The sequence below is a fragment of the Zeugodacus cucurbitae genome, chromosome 2, assembly GCF_028554725.1.
Source record: "Zeugodacus cucurbitae isolate PBARC_wt_2022May chromosome 2, idZeuCucr1.2, whole genome shotgun sequence".
Lineage (NCBI taxonomy): Eukaryota > Metazoa > Arthropoda > Insecta > Diptera > Tephritidae > Zeugodacus > Zeugodacus cucurbitae.
The window spans coordinates 74,891,352-74,908,933 of NC_071667.1; the positions used below are offsets into that span (position 1 = coordinate 74,891,352).

At 34.1% G+C, this 17,582-nt stretch overlaps 1 protein-coding gene across 26 annotated transcripts in view; it reads right to left on the reverse strand.

Annotated features, from left to right (window-relative positions):
• Nucleotides 1-17,582, reverse strand: part of LOC105216098 (heterogeneous nuclear ribonucleoprotein R) — a 127,595-nt gene that overhangs the window by 48,493 nt on the left and 61,520 nt on the right. Inside the window, exon 1 of one of the 26 annotated variants that reach the window (XM_029042783.2) lies at nucleotides 11,273-11,867. The exons of the other annotated variants lie outside the window; for them this stretch is intronic. The gene's annotated coding sequence lies outside the window, so the exon portion shown is untranslated. Of the gene's footprint in view, nucleotides 1-11,272; nucleotides 11,868-17,582 lie in introns of those variants that run through there. 26 annotated transcript variants of the gene reach the window in all.

Here is a 17,582-nt window from a genome sequence, read left to right on the forward strand (position 1 = left end):
AGCAGAGGTGCCACTCGGTGACATAGTATAATTACTATTTGGAGCATGGAGCTGTTGTGGGTTGGGCTTACATGCATGCTTGTAACTGTAACTGCATGTGTGTGTACAAGTGTGCGTGTGTTTGTTGGTTGGCCGGATGGCGTGTCGTTGACTATTCACCGGTGCATTGCTCGAATATCCTAGTGATTTATGGTAATAGCCATGCCTGGCAGACAGGCAGGTACTGTTGCTGCAGTGGCTAAATGCAATATTATGCAGTTATTTATAACGAGCATGAACTTATTAGCTTTAAGGACATGTTGGTGTGACAATGTTGTTGGCTTGCAGGGAGTGCAACTATTTGAGCTTTAAGTTTAAAGTGGGAAATGAAAATTTTAAGAGATGTGATAAAAGTTTAATTTTTATTTGTTTTACTATTACTTTTATTTTTAATTTTAGAGAAAAAATAATTTTTATAAAAAAAATATTTATAATAATTAAAAATAATTTTTATAAAAAAAAATATTTTTATAAAAAAGTGCGCACACGATTTATTTTTATTTTCATAAAAATATTTTTATAAAATTTTTTTTTGGCAAATTATGGAAAAATAATGGTATGGTAATTGAAAAAAAAAATTAAAATTATATATTTCTTATTTTTTTATATGTAATTATAAATTAATTTTATTTTTAATGAAAAAATTAGTTTAGCTATTTTAATAAAATAAATTTCTTATAATTATGGAAAAATAAATTATGTATTGTAATTGAAAAATTTTAACATTATATATATATTTTTTTATTTATTTATAATTTACAATTTATTATAACTTTTTAAAACTGTTAGAAAAATTTATTTAAAAAGTTCTAAAAACTAAAAAAATCAACAATAAATAAACTATGCTACTAATATAAAAAAATATTAATGATAAAAACAATTTAAAAAAAATGTCGACTCTTAACTGAATTTGCAAAAATTAATAAAAAAGAGATGTTATAAAAAAATTTAAATAATTTTGAAAAAACACTATAAATCATTTTATTTGTTATACAACATTATCCGACTCAAAAACGGCGCTTAAATAAAATATTAGAATCTCCAGGCGCATTTAATAAATAGCTTTTGTATTACAAAGTGACGAAAAAAAACAACAACAAAGATGCATTAGCCGAAAAGGCTATAAAAAGATGCATTAGCCGAAAAGGCTATAAATAAAACAATTAAAAGCAGATTTATGTACAAAACAATTTTTTAAAAAATTGTCAGCTTTTTTTTAGCATCTTTTTCAATTCATGTCACATTCACCTGCCTGACCCCATTTAATTTCATCTGCTCACTAAAAGATTATATAAATTTTTAATTAAAATATAATTGCACAGCCGTTGAAACGTGTCAGCTGCACTGCGCTACCGTCCCACCTCCCTGCCGCAGCTTCACGACCCAATGGACCGCGGTGCACACAAGAGCATACCGGCTTACTGGCCGTCCAGTGTCCGTACAGTGTAATCGTGTAAGCGGGTCAAACACGTGTCGTGTGCGCACTTTAGTCTTGTAAATAATGTATTTGCTTTTTCGTATCCTTTGCATTATTCTTTTGACAATTTGCTGCATTGCGAAATTGGCGTAGCGCCATGACAATCGAGAAGGAAATGTACAAAAACAAAAAACAAAATGAAATGAAATGGCATGCCATGAAATGCAGTCCTGAGACTCATGTTGATGGAATTGTGTGTGGTGTGCTGAGCGCATTGCAGTAGCTGTCTGTCTGTCTGTCGGTAGTGCTAAGTACAAGTGCAGCAAGGAATGTCTGTGTGCACTTTACACATTTGCCGGCATAAATATGTGCAAACATTGCAATTTTGTAGGCTCGCTACATTGCCATGGATATTGATTGCCTTGGATTGCCTTGTCTGTGAAAATAATTTCTTGTGCATTTTTCGTAGCGACCAAGGCAATACTAAGGGGAAAAAATTTTGGCATTTTAATGCAGGCTGACAGCCAAATTGAGTGAAATGTTTGTGACAATGAGATTTCAATGGAAATCAATGATAAAATTCCATCCTAGATGTGTGTGATATGTAAGCAGAAGTAAAAATCACGTGACAGCACAGAGTTCAAGCATAAAGTTTGTAGATGAATCAAAGATAATTTAATTTTCCTCAGTGGTTGTGCTTAAAAAATAATATTTGTTTATGAGAATACAAAAATAATAACTTAAAAAAAATATTAAATTATTTTAAAAAAAAGATGAGAAATATTTTGATTGAAAAAAATAATTCGGAAGTTTTTTTGACTATTCATAATAATTTTAACTTTCTTGATTTTATTTTAATTATATAAAATTATTTTTATTAAAAAAAACTATCTCAAGTAGAATAAATATTTTTTTAATATTAATAATTAAAAATTAATGGTAAACATTATTTTTTTTTTAATTTTATTAATTTTTATTTTACTTTGATAAACATATTTTTTTATTATTATTTTTTTTTTTAACTTTTTTTTAGTTTTGAATGATTTGGTTATTAGATTTTGCTTTGATTTTCATTTTCTTAAGCGATTTGCATGCAAACTAGAATTTAAAAAAATTTCGGATTAAGATCCTTGACATTTTAAGTACCTTTGCCCATCTTTAGTTCGATTAATCATGAAATAAATAAAAAAGTCTGCTGTGGACATACAAAATTATAGCGTCAATGAGAGACTAGTACCAGTTTTTCAAAAATTTGCTACGGTCAGGTGGCTACAACACTTGAAGGCCAACTAAAACCTTAACTAGAAATATACATACAAACATTATAACGAAGCACACGTAGCGAACTCGCAAGCATAAAAAATGCTTTACACGTGAATTTTCCACTTTACATGGGCAAAAACATGTTTCTACGGAACAAGAGCACAACACTTCATCACCACATACTCGCAATAAGCATATATATACATATAATATATGTATATACTATGTATATGTGTGTATAATCAAGCAACCGCCTTCCGGCTCAATTGCAAGTGTAGAAAAATGGCGAACCGCCAAAAAGTGCCGGGCAGTTGAGTTGGCAATGCTGTTGTAAAGCCAAAGCCACTGCAACGCATACAAACAGACATATTCTCATGTACAGCGATATGTATGTATGTGTGTGTGTGTGTGAGTGGGCGCTGCAATATGCATGCGCAAGTGTTGGTAATTGAAATTGAATTGCTGCCGGCGCTGGAGTGGAGAGCACAAAACGCGCAGTGCTCTCGCTTGCTGTACAGTCAGGCCGGCGTTGGCGACGACGAAAGCTCTTTGTGAATTTTAAAATTATTAAAGGAGAATAGCAATGCAAGCTGCAGATATATGCAAATACACACACACACACACACATACTCACTATCGAGTAACAACACAACCACAAGCAACGCGAAGCGCGAAATGGGGAGCCAGAAAGCGGCCGCGGCGACGGCGATGGCCTGCAATAATGGCGGCAATGTGTTAGGCACTGCAGCAGCGCGCAGCTGGTCGGCAAGTGAGGTGAGGGCAGCAGTAACACCAACCAGCCAAGCCGCAGCAGTAAAATGACGACAGCGCAGCAGATTGCAGCGACCACAAAGACTTGAGGCGAAAGCCCACGGAAAACCGAAAAGGCAAACGCAAGCACGCGCAGCGCCAAATAAAAGCAACAACAACAACAGCAACAGCGAAATAAAACTAAATAAACTGCAGTGTAAAAGCAAACGTTGCACAGACAGAGTGAAGCAACGTGCAACTGCAGCAAAAGCGTGACTTTGGGCGGCTGCTGCCGGCAGTAGAAGGAGGAAGAGTAGGTGGAGACGACATGCAACGTGAATGTGCCACAATTGTTGGTCGCCGCCAACACAAAGGGCGTTGATTGTGCTTTTGGCAGCGCGCGCGAGAATCGCAATCTCTTTTTTTGTTTCTTTTTTTATTTTAATTTTTTTTTGGTTGTTTTTCCATTTTTGTTTTCTTTAATTTTTTTGCCTAAATTCGCGCTGTTCCTCACATTCACCATTGTCAATACGCCAACTAATGGGGCGTAGATATATATTTACAGACATGTATATTAGTTTACCTATACATACAGGTATATATATATGTATATGTCTGCCTATGTATGTTTATATGAAAAAAAACTGTGGAAATGTGCTGCATAAGGTATGCACCATATGCAATTAATAATTATCTGCGTGGGGTATAGTTATCGTTGCAAATCCCCTCGTGCAATTTTTCTTCACTAAAATGGCAACATGCTGCCTCCCCTTCATTAAATTACCATAATTAAAAGTTATTTACAATAATTTGCATTATCATTTCAATTTTATGGCAATTTAACACGCTTCTTGGCTTTGGTATGCCTTACAAGTACATACATATATATGAATGCATCACTGAATCTGTATATATAAATATATAAAAAATATAATCGCCTTAATGCGAGTAGTCAGAATATTCCAGACGTTGTGGAGTCATCACAATGGTTGAGATTACAAATCGTGCGGACATTTTATGAAAGTGCAAAGATTGCCCTCAAGCCAAGCCGAATTGCAATCAAAACCGGCACACGTGCATGCCGCTTGATAAGCGAGTATGTGAGGAGTGTAAAAAAAATTACATTTTTACATATTATATATATATGAAGTACATCAGTGAGCGCTGATAATATGCGCGAAGTTTGAGTAGAAGCAGAGAGAAGTTCTTTCCTTAAAGCTTTATTTGAAGAATCTTGAGCGAATGATCTCGTAGCGCTTTCTGCATTATTTCATTGCAATTACTCAGTTTTATTAATAATAAAAATATTATATTTTTAATGCATTCAAATAACTTATCACTATAAATAGAGTATCAATTCACCATGAAGAACCTCATCTAACCTTTAAATATGTCAAATGAAAAGTCCATAAAATTTTGAAGAAGACATTGATTTCACAGTCAAAATTTCTTTTCGGACTTTTTTTATTGCTGATTTGTTGTTTTAGTGCTATTTTTGTTCTACTCATTGTTTATTTGCTCTAAGAAACTTTGTCGATCTTTCTTCTATATTTTCATTTCTCAAGCTGTCACAACTGTCAATGCCTGTTAGAGACTTCAAATGCAACCAAAGGCTTGTTTATATTTCGCATCTTTTCTTTGCAAATTTTTGGCACAAATTCTATGCAAATTAGATACATACATACATACATATATATCTATGTCATAAATACCATATTTTACTATGTGGAAATCGGTCTTTGTTTACAAGTTTATCTTGGCAACTGAAACGAACATAATTTTCGAATTTTATGATTTTCTTACAACTCAAGTCAATTCAGGACAATTTATGTGTTGAAAAAATATTGATTCTCCATGATAAATTCTCCATATATTATTTATTCAAAAAAAGAGGGTCTAGTGTGCCCAATAAAAAATAAACCTAAGATGTAGAATAAATGAGCCTCATATTGGTACTGGAAAGGTAATTAAGATCTTTAGTTAATTATTATTATTTTTTAACAATAATAGAACCTATTGCTGTTTTAATAAATTAAATATGAGAATTAGAGGTGTACTTATCAATAAACCTCTCCTTATCGTTTCTAATATGACGTCACAATAGCGATATTATATCTACACAGTGCGCTCTAACAACAAAGAACACGATTTAAGCTTATCAAACGCCCGACGGTAAAACTGCTTCATCAAAAATGATTTAATTTGATCTAAATATAAGCTCCCAGCAATTCTAGAGCCCTAGCACATAATGAAAACGACGACAAGAGGTAAAAGCTCCGACCTAACCTCCAACACCTGCGCTTTTATTATTCTAGGATTCAGTTTTTCGTTATACAGAGTTGAAATAAAGTCCAGTTTAAGACTAAAATACAAATTGAAATATTTTAATAAAATAATGGCAACTCAAAAAAAATCAAAAATTGCTGCGAAACTCCGCTAAAAGACGTGAAAATCAAAAGTAAATAAAAATTCCTCAAAGCACATGTGCACATAGCAATCCGCTTATACTTTTGGCTTCCTGCCTAACTTACGAACAAACCAAAGTTTTGTGTTCAAATTAGTTTTTATTTCTTCTTCTTCTTCTACTTCTACTTCTACTTTTGCAATGTGCAAGTCAAACTGGAGTTCTGAACTAAGGCGAAGCCTACCTACATACATACATATATACAACCATTTTAAGTACAAATATATGTATGTATGTCTGTGCGTAAGTAATTTTAGTCGATTAGTCTGGCAGAGGGTCAGACGATCGCTTACTTCTCCGTTTAGTTGGTTGGTCGGTTGGCTGGTTGACTGTTTGGTTGGTTGGTGGATGTCTGGCACACTGTTGTTGTTTGTGTACTTGTGCATGTTCGCAGTTATGTACGCCTCTGTGTGTGTTTTTGTTGTTTCTTATGCCTCTTGGCTACCTTTTTTTTGACTTAGCGAATTTCATTAAATACATTTCGTGCACAAAACTTTGTGAAACATGCGAACAAAGTAAGAAAGGAAATAACAATAATAACAACAACAACAATGTCTAAAAATTTTATCGAAGACATTTAGCAAAACAACAGCAACAAAAACATTGCTTTGACTACAATTTCGTGGCTGTGACTGCAATGAGTGCTGCTGCTATTGCTGCGACGCCAAAGCCAACTGCGCCAGCGACAGCGTTGACAAGGCAGCAAAAGCAACAAAACAGCACAAGTACAAGAACAAAATGGTGGACAAAATGGTGCTCCCCACGGCGCGTTAATGCGATTGTGACGTGAATTGCAGTCGCAATGCAAAGGCAAACTAAAAACAGAATAAATAAAAGGCAACAACAACAAACATACAAACACAACACAGCGCTCTATGCAAGTAAAGATACTCGAAGAAAGGCAAACAAAAGCGCATTTTGGGGCCATTCGCTTGGTTGTCTCAACTAACTGTGTGTGTTTGTGTGTAAATTTGTATATGTATGAGTGTTTGTATGCACATACTCAACTTGCCCACCGGCCGGACAAAAAGTCGCTGCTGCGCCAACAAGACTGTCAGCTAAATGCACATTTTTCGCGAATCTACTTATTTGCCGAAGATACGAAGCGGGAATAATTTATAAGTAGGTACATAAATAGATAGTGAGCCGGTAAATATGTATGGAAGGCATGTGAGTATGTAGTAGAGCAAACATTTCTTCTTGTTTTTTATGGCATTTTATATCAGCGCTTAGGTTTGTTTGCATGCTACTTTGCTGTTCATGTATGCATAATATTATATATGAATGTTTGTGCTCAAGTTTTAGCCAGCCGTTGGACGCGCTGTCAGCTTGCAGTTTGAAGTGTCCCAATAATAATCAGCATGTCTTCAAATACATATATATGTATATAAATATATATTTATGCATATATATGTATAAGTATATGCATTCGTTGGCATACAATTGCATGTCGCGTCTGTGGGCGTTGATCACTTGCAAGAGCTACTGCTCGAATTCTCAAATATATTTATTCGCATGTCGCTGCTTGTCACGAATATAGAATTTGCTTTCTATTTCAAGAAATACTTGATTTTGTTCATATATAAAAAGTAAAAAAAATTTAAATAATTTTTTGTCAAAAAAACAGCAAATAAAATCCCGTTATTTTGGCTAATTCCAAATTAAGACTTGTATTACTTAATAATAGCGCTTTAACAAACTTGAAATTTAACTGGTTGCGCAGACACACGCTTGCTTTTGGCAACACGTTCACCCCTTTAGCGGTTATTTTGCGATTGCAATAACTTAAAATATAAAGAAATCGCTACAGAAAGTCGTATCTGCTAGCCGGTTAATGCAGCTGTGTAAATTTTATACCCTTTACACACACACACCAACAAAATATCGTGAACTGATAGCACGTATGACAACAATGGCGTACATGTTGGAGCTGTAATTGCAATTGTTGGCAAACATTTCTCGGGAACACCAAAAGTCAACAACAACAACAATTGCAATCGAACAAGCAAAAGCCACTAAACTAATACAGTTGCATTCTGCACAACGAACAGAAATTTATCCATTTTATTTTTATTTTATGCACAAAGTAAAGAGCGCATAGCGATGTACAAGCGAGTGAATATACTTTATAGCAAATCCAAAGTGAAATAAAACTAAAAGAATTACAAATGTTGTGGAAATAAAAATAAGTGTAAAGAATTCGCACTGCAGCAGTCGGGTCGCGCTGAGAGGCAACGTTTGGTATGCCAGAAGAAAAGCGTCCATACAACAACGAGTAGCCGGCAAATTGCGACGAATTGTGTGTTGGCACATGCCGATTTGAAGCGAGTAAAGTGGCTAGTTACTGGTTTAGTGCAATAAATGAAACTTCTTTTTAGAAAATATTGAGATTAAAAAGCTTGCTTTATATTTTATGAAAAATACTGAAAGTGGCAAATTAAAATCTCAACAAAAAGGTTTAATTAAGAATTTTTCCAATAATATGTAAATGACGCAATATTTTCAAGTTTTGCAGTATGATATTCGACCAGTTCTTTAGTTATTTTTCTATTATATGTATATGTACATATTTATAAATCTATATATTTTTTCTAATTGGTAATTTTACAAAGCCTTAAAATCTTTGAAAATGTCGAAAGTCGTGTCATTTTTCTTTAAGCTAAATATGAATTTCTTCCTCTAGGTATGAATTTCCGCTTTTATAGATGTGAGGACAGTTGGAACATAATATTTACATGAAATGTTTATATACTTCTCATGATCTCCAAAAACAAATAATGTATGGACTTCATCTTCAAAAGCATCATCATCATAAAAGCAACTCTGACTCTGATAATCGATAATCATTTTTAGTTTAGCTTTAGCTGGTCAGTAGAGTTTCGTAATATAAGCCTGGTGTCTACTAAATCATTGTTACTTTATATACTAATTGATCCACTCAAACTAAAATGAACACCTACTAGTTCCCTAGTCACCTTAGCATTAGGTTCCATTCCCTACGAGTTTGTTATCTTTCTATATTTATTTGTAGTCTACGTTACAACGCAACCGTGGAGACCAACCAAATTTTTTAGACGCAGTAGTGTTGTCCAGCAGCTCTCTGAAGTCACCAGTAGACACTTTTCACGAATATAGTCTGCTTTTGTAAGTTAATTTAGTTTCGGTAGTATTGCTGGAACGCGAATAGAGATATTAGCTACCTACACTACACTTTATATATTATATTAATATATATTTTTTATATTCTTAAATCACTTCAGGGTACAGTATTTGATGCTTGTTGTTGTTCGATGATCTAAATCTTATTATTCTATTCGTAAATTTCGGTGGTTTAAACATTTATTTTCATGTGTCCAATTTCATTATTTTTAAAATGTAATTGAGCTCTGTAATCAAAAATCTGTTAAAAAAGGTAAAATTATTCGAAAAGAAGTATTTAAAAGTTCTATTAACACAGCTTAATATTTTTGTTGGTGTAAATTATGATACAATAAAAGAAATATTTCCTAAATTAATGACCAATATTTATATAAACTCATTTGCCCTCATTTTCCTTTTATATACTATTTTTATTTTCTTTCTTATTTTCTCATTTCATAAATTTCTACGCTCTCATTTTCACTTAAAACACACATTAATCACCTTAATTGCAATTCATAATTTTCGCTGCACTTTTTATGCATTTAACACCACTGTAACGAACGCACACAACGCCAACTGCAGTCCCACTTGCTGACACACACACATGCAAATGCACTCACTCACACACAAACACAAGCAATCGAGTAAATTGCGACTAAAATTTACGTTTGACTGGATTTTCGTTGGCGTTTTTGGGGTTGCACGAGAAGTGAACGACGAAACGAAATGGAATGAAACAAAGAATGATGGAAACGATGGGGACGATTGCGATGATGATGATGATGATGGCGACGACGACGACAATGAACGGCGCACTGACGGACAGCTAACAAAAAGCAAGCCACCAAGCAGCCAGACAGCCAGCCAGTTAGCTAGCTAGTTGGCTAGCGTGCAAGGTGAAGGTGAGACAGTGTCGGCGAGGAGGTGTGTCGGCAAAAAGCGGTTGTCGGACGGACGGTAGATCGGCTGGTTGGTTGGTTGGTTGGTTGGCCGGTTGTCAGGTTGTTGCAGTTGAATTTGTACTGCTTTGTACGTTTGAATTTTAATATCTCATGTTTGCACTTTCAATTGCACGCACACATATATAATACGACATATATACATGTATATGCATATATTTATTATATATATGTAGGTATTTATATATGTATAAATACACTTGCAGTCGAAAACCAGTGGAGCAGGAGCTGCGACGCATTCTGTAGACGCAGAGTAACGCGAATGGAAGAAGTTGAATGCGAAGTGGAAATGAAAATGAAAATGGAAGTAGACGTTTGCTGTGCAAAGTCGCAGTACAGCAAGTGCATGTGTATGTCTGTAGGCGAGTATGTTGGGAGCTCCAAAGCGCGGCGCACACAGTCACAAATGCACTTTTGTAGCTGTTTATGTGTATATAAATATATATATATGTATTAATGTATGTATATATGCGTGATAATGGCGTCGCCGGGGCAATGTGGGGGCGCGTGTGTTAGGCAGTCAAAACGCAGACACACACAAACACAGAACAGTCTTTTAGCGCAGTTGTCGACGTTTGCTTGTTAAATATATAGGTATAATTGTGTCTAAATAGCTTCGCTTGTATTTGCATGGAATTTTTTGTATATTGCAAAAATTATTTTGTAGATATTTTAAATTTTTTTTTGTTAATTTGAGCGCGCTGTGGTTCGTAAAAAAGCACGTTTTGTGAGTTTTTAAATATTTTTTGTGAGTTTTTAAATATTTTTTTTTTATATTTTTATTTTATTTTTTCCTCTAATAAGCACTTAAATAAGTTCTTTTTGTGCAATTTAAATTATTTTATTATATTTTTTCGTTTTTTTTTTATTTTTCTCACTTTCTGTAGTTAATACTTGTACTTTTTCCGTCACTTTAGTTGCTTACTCCATATTTTATTTTCATCTGTTCATTTTATTTTTAATCTCTAACTCAATTCATTGTTCAATATTTTCTGCATTCCGTTTCATTAAGACTTTCGCTTGTGCTTTGGCTAATATTTTTTCAGCAACGCACACACATACACGCACACAAACACGCAGCCACAGCCACAGACGACGACACCAATACACACACGCACAACAAGGCAGACACAAAGTTAAAATATAAAATTTTTTCGTTTTTCGCCTTTCGCTGCACGCAGTCACAATGCAAAATTTAGCAAAATACTTGTACAACACAGCCACAATAATTTTAATTACCTTTTGAATTTATATTTGGAATTTTGTCACTTTTGAACTGCAATTTCTGTCACCGCAACACTGCTGCTTATATATGCTCTCTATTGGCTTAGTATTACTTTTCAGATATTTCTATTTTATATGTATACCGCCGGTAATATATATATTTTTGTATTATTCACTTGCTGCGCGCGCGCTTATAAATTTTAATTTTATAATAATAAAAAAAACAGTATAACGCGTGCACACAATTGTCGGCGGAGCGCGTACACACTTTTGCTTTCCTTTTGATTGAGATCACGTATAATTATGCTTAGGCGTAACAAAATTAATTATTTTTATTTTTATCATATAAAAAACATAACGAAAATTATACACAAAAATTGTTTAAATATATTTATAATCGCTGTAACTTAATTATTTGTTTCCTCACATTTATTTATTTATTTGATTTTATAATTTTTATGCTCCTGTGTATGTAGAAGATATTTTTGTTTTTAAAAAATATATAATTTTCTTATTGTTGATTATTGGAAACTGTCGCGAAATACCGTCTGCTCGCACTCAGCACAGCACAGTCACAGCGGAGCACAGCACAGCGTAGTCACAGTCAGAGACGGTCTGGTTGGTCTTGGTCTTGGCCGCCGCATTGGTTGGCTGCGGCGGCAGCGGCGACGGCAGTTTGCCTGGTCGCGGCAAAGCGCGCTCAGCATGCCAACACATAGGAAATGGGTGAGCGCGGCGCATACACAAACACACATACACAGTACATCAAACAAGCAAGAGCGCCAAGCCGCCGCTGCAGTAATAGAAGAAAAGGGGTAGCGCAAAAGCTAAGACTGCAATGCGCTCGCTGCAACACGAGCGACAAGAGAGAGCGTCATCGGCAAAGCGGCAAGTTGCAAAAAAAAAGCATGCGAAAGCGTTGCATTCGTGAGCGCGCCTAAATGCATTCAACGCATACAAATGCAGCGCGCACGTACGCTACGCCATTACTGCATTGAAAAGGAGTGCGCGCGCTCACGCGCTCTCTTACATACACACATGTGAGAAGTGTGCGCGTGTATGTATGTGTGCGGCGCGCAACGATAAGCGGCAGATATTTTTGCAAATGGCAAAGTTTTGAAGGCACAACCCCACACACACACACGCACACACACAAACAAAGCAGTAGAGCTACGTTGACTCTCGCGCCACATCATAGCGCGCGCACATACGTGCTAGCGACAATTGAGTACAGTGCGTTGGTCAGGGTAGCGCTGTAGAATTCGCAAAGCAAAGCGGAATGCGAAAATACAAAATTTTGCAAACACACATATGGCTGAGCAAACTTCAAGTGAGAGGCGCGCGCTCACTAACACAACTTCCGCTTGCGCTAAAGCTCACAGCGCAGCAGCCGCCGTCAGCGACAGCCACAGTGTTTGATGAATAAGTGCTGGCGGCGGTGCGGGAAAGGGGTGCTGTATCTGTGTGTGTGTGCAACAACAGTGCTCAAGCGCTAAAGTATAAAAAGATAACAAAGAATATGCAAACCATAAGCACAACAACAAAAGCAAATATACAAAAGTTTGTCGCTCGCACGATCATCGCCTCTCCAAATCGAAACGAATGTTGTGTGAATCAGCAAACGAACGAAAAATGTCTTAGCGATTTCTGCTTTCTACTTTGCGAAAATTGGGCGGCTCAGGACCGAAATTGCAAATATCATGAGATGTAGTAAAGCACAGTAATGAAGAACTGTATAAAAAAGCAATATGCAACACAAGTAATATTTGACATTTTGCACGAATGTCAGGCACAGCGCAAAAGCACAAGAAAGCATACGAAAATATAAGGAGCGTCGAAGATTTGCCGTTGTACTCATGCATATCTGTGTGTATGTATGTATCTAAAGAAATATATATACATATATTTATATCAGAAATTAAAAAAACGCCAACAGAAAGTGAAGGTATTTTACGAGTTTACTGCAGCTATCACGTAGACACTGACAAGCAAACATATATTTATTATATATATGTATGTATGTATGTATCTACAACTGATTTTTGCATTTTTTTTTTTTGGGAATATTTAGGAGTGTGTACAAGTATATGGCAGCATATTTACATATATAATTATGTGCATAATTCTTTCGTATATTCATTGTCGTTTTAGCTTGTTTTTACGTGCTGTGGGCGGCATTAAACTAGTGAGCTTTAATTAAACGGTAATGTTCTAAAGCTTAAATATTTTTTTTAAATTAAAACTTTAAAGCAAATACTTCAAAGGTATTAATAATAATAATTACAAGTAAATCATTTAAATCAAGCAAATTTTGATTAACAAATTTAAATATTGGATATCAATTGGAAATTTTTAGGTTAGGTTTCCCTTGAAAATCATTACAATGAGATTTTGTAATTATTTGTGACCTTGTTGCATTACTATCTGAGGTTAAGCTCACTGTATATCCCGTCTTAATGATTTTTGGAAATCCCGGATCCACCTCCGGAAGGGTATTTGTATAACGAATGATCTAATCAACTACTTTATTGTATATATCACTGCTCTCTCACATAAACTAGTGTCGTCTTTGGTCGCAGTATTGTTTTCTTCTTCAAAAAAGATAACCTCTACTATTCTAACATTCTCTTAGTATTCCTACATTATTTCACTGTTTATTATATTAAGATTTTATAGCTCAAATTTACGTTAGGTTTGATGGACCCTTTACAGGCAACATAAAAGACATAAGGGTGGGTTATATCATATTACCTATATAGATATAGATTTTAGTCCATCTAGTTGGAGATTATGTATTCTTGTAATAATTCAGCACCTTATCGATATCTTTTGATTTTGGAATGTTTCTTTAAACATTTGTTTCATCTGATAAATATAATTATTTCTATAAGCTAAGCTTCACGATCTCTTGAACAACTAGTTTGTAAATATCGTTTTAACTCTCTTGCTTACTCACAACATTTTTTTTTGCAAAATTTGAGGAAGTATTTGATATACTTAATAAAAAAAAATATGTTTCATTTTAAATATTCATTATGTTAACATTAAAAGCAACAACAAAACCTGGCAAATCGTTAAATTAAAATATTCATAAAACCAACAATCATCCTGTGATACTGTAAAAATACTGTTAAAATTTCCTAACACGAACTCTTTAATTGGCAATAGAAGTCAAATTTCATACAAATTACCTTCCATGACTCGAAATCTCTCTAGCTCGAAGTTTTATTTTATGGATTATGCGAATAATCATCAGAGTTAGGGAAGTTCAATTTTATATCTATAGCTCATCAGTAAATAGTCATGATTGCATAAGAATTTCACACCAAATTGCGATAGTTATCAACCACCACTTGCCATGCACCCATGACCCGCGCAACTAACCACCAACACATGTCACTCCACAAAAATAGCAACAGCCAAAATTGCACCCACCACCACCACCGACATTGCGTTGAATACAACAAGACTAACAGAATACAACAAAGCTTACTAAATATAGCAACAACAAACAAGATGCCGCAACATCGACACTGACTGCAACTGACAAACTATTGCGGGTTACCCTAAAGCTAATTGCAACCAACGAAAATTAACTAATTGAAAAGCTCAACAGTGGTAAAGCATCAGTGGTGGGTGGTGTGTATATTTACACATGTTTGTAAGAAGAGTTGATGAGCTCAAACTGATGACTGATCAGTAAGTGCCTGTGAAAAAAATAAATTTCACCATAAACGCTTTGTGATCAAATGCAAAGGAAGTCATATTTAAAGATTAATTATCTTGCTGTTGGCGGGGAGGAAGGGCGGCTATTGAAAGCCAACAACAATAAATGACAATTTCCAGTGACAACGTCAACACGTGATGCCAGCGACTCTATGAGTGGCTTAATGACAACAGCAGCAGCTGCTGAGCTATTTGCGGTGAGAAAATTACGTGCGCATGTAAGTACATATATAAATATATATATATTAGAGTATATGCAGTTATGCACTATTTGCAGTAAGTAAAATGTGAAAAATATAAAAAATAAAAACTACTAAAGGTATAGATATCAAGTGACTTGTCATGTTTTGTTGGAAATTAATCATCGCCATTGCTTAAAGTTGAAATTTAGCTGGTCGCGTTGGCGATGAGCGCACACTTCGCACGAATTCCGGCGATCAGCGCGGTCACAAAGAAGCTATATTCATGCACACCGCTTAGGTATTGCACCCATTGATGGGCATACCGAGGCACGTAGCTTCGCTGGTGGTGCTGGCAGTCAGTCAGTCTGTCAGTGAGTCCAACGGTCCCAAAAGGGTGGCCGCGCAAAAGCCATTAGATGATTAAAGTTACTGAGGGGAGGCGGCAGGGTAATAAAATAAAAAACTCATTTCGGTGCAAATTGCAAACGTAAATGCACAGAAATAATAGATGATGACGTTTCTTTATATTTAAATAAAATAGTTTCGCAAATATCTTTGTTTCGCTTCGTGTATATTTTATTGTTAAGAGATGTTTCATCATTTATTGCTTCGTGGCATTATTTATGCATTTTGCTTTGTTCATGGGAAATAAAAGTATGGTATGCACAAATAAAAAGTAATGGTTTTCTAAAATATAGTAGAAATTTAAACGTATGAATTATTAGTTTGAAATATTGTCCTTGTAAAAGACACGTTTCATCAATAATTGAAAATTCGTTCGTGCTTCTCAACCATTTTATATAAATTAATAAAATTCTATTGCTAAGCGGTTTACTGGAAATATTCTGAAACGTTTGCAAATCGTTCAAAAAATTTTAGTATATCTGGAATATATTTTTAATACATAGAACATTAATTTATTAAAAACATAGGGAACTATAAATTTTAATAATGTTCAAGATATGGTAATTTGTCTAGAGCAAAAATTGTTGAATTATTCCAGAACTTACGAGTATACTTAATACTAAAGCTTGCAGTTTCATACAGATATTGTAACTATCAGAGATAAAAACAGATAAAAATGCGAGTACTCGTTTATCAGAATCTGGTTTTTGAATAAAAATCTAGATATCTGATTAGTGGCATACATTATTATTAACTTTATCTATAGTAATGGTTTTTCAGCGGATAATCGAGGTAGATATCCGATTCTCGTTTAGATTGGTACATATAAATCAAATTTTTATTGATTTAGTATAACATTCATAACCAATCTCAAATTTTTTTTACAAAATCTATGAACTTTTTAAAAACAACAATTTTTGACTTAAGCAGATTTACGTTTAAACGTCTTTTGTTTGATTTTTAAAAGCAAATTAAATATATTAATAGGAAGTTTATTCATTATACGACAGAGCCGCTTAGTTAATTGGTTGAAATTTTATAAAACTATTTCAAATCACATTATGAGAGTGTTAAAAATATTATGTCGAGATTAATTGTTTTTTAATCACCCATAATCGGTATATCAATATCTATTATGAATTTTAATTTTGTTATAAAATTTTAATTTAAATATAATATGTGTCATATGTGTTACAGAATTAACCTGACCAGAAATAATTTCCGAATTCTATTTCCTACAACATTTTTCATCGTAGACCGTAAAGACTGTATGTAACAGGGACTGAGTTGCATTTGTTAACAAGAATTTAAATCCGAAAGAATGAAAAGAAAGCAAAAATAACTTCTGCGATAATATTTCTATTCTCAAACACAAAAAACTATGGAAAAATTGTTATAAGACTAAACAATAATTAGATATAGACCTTGAACTATTGTGAACACGAAATTTGATTTTAATTTATTAAATTCTGTTTTAAGTTGACATGTGGTTTCAACAAAATTTTCCTTATTAACATTAAGTACAAATTAGCATGATAATAAGTAACAACCAACTTATCCCAAATATTAATTAGCGTACAGTTTACACTATCTTACCCAACCAATACAGCTGCTTCCTTAGAACATATTTAACGCCTACCTATTTATCGAATGTCATAAAATTTCACTAATAAGTTTCGCTGTTTACACTAATTTACGAGGCGATTTCGAACAAATTGTATGAAATGTACTTAATGAGCTGAACGAATTACAGTAGTCGTTTTTAGACGGCATGATTTTAGAAAATTATATTTGCATGTCTATTTTCTAATGTATGTATAACAACCGTTTCTAATTGGAGCGATAGTTATATAACGAATGTGGTTATATGTATAGGAAAAACTTTTTAAAAAATATATATTTAAGTTGTTAATACTTTTTTCCGGTCTGAACAAATCAAACAAAGTGAAATCCTTTCTTTAATGCCTATCTAATTTCTTTTAGTCCACGCTTAGTGTTAATATCTATTTTTA